At 46.5% G+C, this 5500-nt stretch overlaps 1 pseudogene; it reads right to left on the reverse strand.

Moving 5' to 3' along the window:
- Nucleotides 1-3279: 3279 nt before the first annotated feature.
- Nucleotides 3280-4317, reverse strand: LOC116547756 (annotated as a pseudogene).
- Nucleotides 4318-5500: the final 1183 nt, after the last annotated feature.

Genomic DNA, 5500 nt, shown 5'->3' on the forward strand with positions numbered 1-5500 from the left:
ATAACATGCAACAAGTTCAGCAAGTCAGCTGGAGAGCTGGGGATCCAGCTGCACCCACAGCTCCCAACTCACCTGAAAGTGAATGCTTTCTGTGAGCTTTTGGTGGAGCTGGGGAGATTCAGCAGGTTGAGTGGCCCTTGAAAAAGCACGTCCCTACAGGGACGGTTGTGATGGGCTGGACTTCTGGGAGTAACTCAGACTGAATAAGGCTGCTCTTGGCTCAGTGTCCACCCCTGGCAAAATCCAACAGAGGAAAACAAACTGCCCTCCATTAGGGTTGTGTGGAAGTCCATGTGTGGAGAAGGAGCAGTGGAGCGTGGGCGGTGCCCTGGAATTGGGGTGGGTGTGCTGGGAGCAATCCCAGTTCCACCACTTCTGTTCTGCCTGACACTCCCAGGCCTCAGTTTCTTCCCTCACCATCCTTAGGGCTCAGGTTGACAGGAAAGTTAAGCCTAGTGCTACACACAGAGCTTCTAGAAAATTAGCCAAAGGCCAAGCAAATGGGAGCAATGCTCCGCCCTCTGCTGGCTACATTCTCTTGTCCAAGACACATTATGGCACTTCCTGTTCTGTCAGACACTGAGCTCATCACAGGAACACAGAGATACCAAGTCACAGTTCTTGCCTCCAAGGAGCTTGGGCTATGAAACTTTAAAATATCCTGATTGCTTTTTCAATTTGGCTCTAATAAATTTGTCCCGGCTAGTTGCCCTGTAATGACTCTTTCTTCAGGAAAGTCAATAGAACTTTCCCCTTTAATGCAATGTGAACAGAAAAGTTAATATGTACTCGATAGAAAGAGTGTTTGCAAAGCCTCAGCAATTCGAATGCTTTGTGTTTCCGGAGCTGCCTTGGAGGCTGGGATGGCAAAAGGTGACCTGCAGATTGAGTGCATATATGGTTCACAGGGATAACGAGTCTGAGCCAGAACTAATTTTCTTCCAGCTTAGCTTGTTATGACTTTACTTTTCCTCTGCTTATCCACTGTCTTGACATCAATAGCCACACAGTCACCTCTTGTTGACTTTCTAGCACCTTCCTTTCTTGATGTCCACGTAAGGGATGGCACAGCAGGTATCTATTATGAGATTCATTATATTCATTCATTCATTCATGCATTCATTCATTATGGAATGCTTTCTGCATCTGAGGATGATGCATTAAGAACTGGGGAATAAGGCACAATCCTGCTTCAAGTTTTTTATTTTAATGGCTTTATTGAAATATAATTTATATATTATTCATTTTACCCCCTCACATATTGAAAGTGTGCCATTCAGTATTTTTAGTCTATTGACAGAATGATGTAACCCTTACCACAATCTAATTTTATTATTTATTCTTTTATTAATTTTTATTTCAATAGGGGAACAGATGATATTTGGTTACTTGAGTAAGTTCTTCAGTGGTGATTCTGAGACTTTGATGTACCCATCGCCTGAGCAGCGTACACTGCACCTAATTTGTTGTCTTTTATCCCTCACCCCCTCCCACACTTTACCCCAAGTCCCCAAAGTCCTTTGTATCATCTTGTGCCTTTGTGTCCTCACAGCTTAGCTCCCACCTATAAGTGAGAACATGCAATGTTTGGGTTTCCATTCCTGAGTTACTTCACTTAGAATAATGGTCTCCAATTCCATCCTGGGTGCTGTGAATGCCATTATTTTGTTCCTTTATATTGCTGAATAGTATTCCATGGTGTATATATCTATATAATATATATATTATATATATATACACACACACATATATATAATATATAATAGTGTGATATATATTAATAGTATGATATATAATAGTGCAATATAGATATAACAGTGTGATATATACATATAATAGTGAGATCTATCTATCTATCTATCTATCTGTCTATGCATATGTCTCACAGTTTCTTTATCCACTCCTTAATAGATGAGCATTTTGGCTGGTTCCATATTTTTGCAGTTGCAAATTGTGCTGCTCTATAAACACGCGTGTGCAAGTATCTTTTTCATATAATGACTTCTTTTCCTCTGGGTGGATACCCAAGAGTGGGATTTCTGGAGGATTTTTTATTATGGAATAATGCAAACATATGAAAACACAGAGAGAATGGTGTAATGAACCCCTACATGCCCATTAGCAGCTTCAGTTATTTTCAATATAAGACCAATATCATTTTTTGATTCCTCCCAATCTCTTTCTCCCTGCTGAATATTTCAGCGCAAATCCTATATGATATTTCATGTATAAAAGTTGGGAAAAAGACATAATTTCAGTAGCATATCACAATTTTAAAAACAATAATTTCTTAATGTTTTCAAGCCATCGTTGCCGCGATTCCTAATTGTTTTATTTTTCTTTGCATACCCAGCGTCTTCTGTACTTTCTATTATTAACATCACAGAGTTTGCATGAAGATACATAGCAATGATGGCAGATTTCTTTCTAAAGCTTAGTATTAAATATTAAATATCTTTCTCCATTTAAATTTTACATTACTCTGCCAAGAAAAAACAAACTAAAACTCAATTTAGCTGGGCGATGTAAGAGTTGGAGGCTTTATTCTTTCTGTTATGTAAGCAGATTCAGGCCCCAGAAAGATGCGACCAGGGTATTCAACTGTTTTGAAAAGTGTGCTGCAGCAATGGATAGCTTGTTTTAAGCCAGGATACAAAGTAAGGATGGGAGTAAGGGAGGAATATTTTCTTCCAGAAAAAAGAGAGTTTCTCAAGAGTCCTAGTCCATAATTTTCCCAAAATGGTTGAGGCAAAATCTCAACATGAGCTTCAAAGTACTGTCTCCGTGGGGGGCCGGTAGTTGCCTTGTTGAGGAAGGTGACTGCTGTGGAGGGGAGGGATGAGTTTCACCATGTCCCATCCTCAGCTAGGAGAATGGAAATGGCAAGGTTCCTGCCCAGTGGGTATGAAAGTGGCCAAAGCTTGGTTGGTTGGTATTGAATTTTCTGAGGTTTAACAGACAATCCAGACTCTTCCTCTCACTTCAGCAAAAAGATTATTTGTGAAAGTACCTGGGCTGGGTGCGGTGGCTCATGCCTGTAATCCCAGAACTTTGGGAGGCTGAGGTGGGCGGATCACTTAGGTCAGGAGTTTGAGACCACCCTGGCCAACATGGTGAAACCCCATCTCTAGTAAAAATACAAATGTTACCTGAATGTGGCGGTATGTGCCTGTGGTCTCAGCTACTCAGGATGCTGAGGTAGGAGAAGTGCTGGAACCCAGGAGGTGGAGGTTGCAATGAGCCACGACGGCGCCACGGGACTCCAGCCTGAGTGACAGAGTGAGACTTTGTCTAAAAAAATATAAAAATAAAATAACAGCATTCAGGAAGTTCTTTGTCCACGCCTCAGATGGGAAGGCTCACAGAACCGGGTCATCAGTGCAGCCACCTTCTCAGCTTTAACGGAATTCCTGAAGGTTGGAGACCCCACAGAAGTGGACAAAGGCCACTGTCACCATGAGGACATGGAAAATTGGCTGAGACTGGAACCACGCATCAAATTCTCCAGGAAAGAAGTGTTCAGGAATTTGAGCAGCATAAAGACCAGCTCTGGTGACGTATGTGACAGTCATGAGGAAGAACCAGCCCATCTGGCCCACTGTGGTGACCTTGGCAAAGTCCTCACTCAGTGATAGTAAAGTGTATGATGGGCACAACACACTCAAGCCAAGTCCCAGCAACACCCCTGCCCTTGTGGTGCTTAGAAGTGGCAAACAAGTCCCACTGTGCCACAAGGATGGCAGAGATGCCCAGGACACAGACGATGGAGAGGTAGACGGGCCGTGGCTGTGGGGAGCAGTAGAAGGAGGAACAGAGCCAGGGGAAGAAGCTCCTTATAATCAGTGGAGCAATCCCTGCATAGTCCAGTTTGGAAAAAGTCTGAGAAACTCTCTCTGAATGACAGTAGATGGTGTGGTTGAGCCAGGAGAGGCTTAGTCAGAGCACTGCACCCAGAAAGAATATGCCCCAAACCACTTTCTCTTGTAGAAGAGCTGTGAAGTACATATTTGGTCTGAGCATGGTCAAGATTCCCAAAAAGAGAAACAGCACAAAGCCAAGCAGATGGGTCTAGATGTTGCCGATTTCTGTATGAATGTAGAAGATGCTCTTGAAGCAAGACCAGAAGGAGGGCATGGGTTGTCTATGGCCATATAGCAGACAGTTATGGTACTTCAGCCCGTCAGGGTGCATATCATATTGATGGTGGCAGCGGCCTGTCTGTAGCTGCCACTGTGGGGATGCCAGCTGCAGTGGGGGATGCACAGCCAGGGCTGTGTGCTCCTTGGGGCCAGCAGGGGCTACAAACAGGTGAGAGCCCTTCCCCTACTGAATTGGTAGGGCGGGAGCCCCATGCGTTCAGGTGCAGCTGCAGCCGCCCAGCCCCAGCTCCAGACCTAGGCATCTGTGTGCTCTTGGGATCCTAGGAAGCCCCTTTCCCCAGCAGGTTTTAAATGCCTGCTCGAATTCCTCGGTGTCCACTCCACGGTTGGACAAAGTTGTGGCCAAGCCCAGGTGCTGTCACAAGCCAGCTGGGTGTGTGCGTGCTCAGGGCCGTGTTGACATGCCAGCCCCCTGTGGTCTCAGCACCCTCCGTACTTTGGACTTTGATGAGCACGGGAGGGAGGCCAAGGGGGTGCTGAGGGTGGCTTGCAGTGGGCATGCAGGTGCCCTGCAATACAAACAGCCTGGGTGCTGTGAACAGCATGTTAATGGCAAGAGGCAGACAGGTTTCTGAGTTGAAAGGGGTGGATCCCCAGTTAATCCCAACTTTCAAGCAAAAGACAGCCTAAAGCCTGGGGACCAGCTGCCAGTTCTGGGTGGGGCCATGGCCTGAAGTGAGAACATGATGCTTTTTCTGGGCCTTCCCATGACACCCATGGACCAATTAACATGCAGTTCCTCCCTTCTGAGCCTATAAAATTCCCAGATTCAGCCAGACTCCAACAGACGCCAGGACAACCTGCCTGTGGAAAGCAGCTCCCCACTGCAGGTCTCCTGAGAGCTGTCCTGTTACTCAATGAAGCTCCTTTCTGCCATGCTCACCCCCCAGTTGTCCACATACCTCATTCTTCCTGGACGCAGGATGTGAACTCGGGACCCACCGAATGGCAAGACTGAAAGAGCTGTAACACAAACAGAGCTGAAACACTTCCCACTGCTCACCACGTTGTGGGCAACAAGAAGGAGAGAAGAACTACTGCCTTTTGGGGAGCCCAGACCTAGGGGCTCCCCAGGCCAGGGCTGTGGGGCTGTGACACGCTCTTTGGGGCTCTCTGGTTCCTGGTGTCTCCAATCTTCTGGGTGCCACCATGTTCCCCTTGTCCAAATGTGGGTGCCCACAGCAGAAGCCACGTGTGGTACATCTGGTCCAGCCACAACCCTACGTGGAGTCAACACCTGTGCCAGTGCCTAGAGCTGCCCGCCCCGCCCCAGCAGCCAGCATGCCTGGGCGTGCTCTGTGGCCAGACCCTGCGCTCACTCACTCACACACCCCTTGCCG

This window comes from Sapajus apella, unplaced genomic scaffold, assembly GCF_009761245.1.
Source record: "Sapajus apella isolate SASKATOON/1434 unplaced genomic scaffold, GSC_monkey_1.0 scaffold4531, whole genome shotgun sequence".
Lineage (NCBI taxonomy): Eukaryota > Metazoa > Chordata > Mammalia > Primates > Cebidae > Sapajus > Sapajus apella.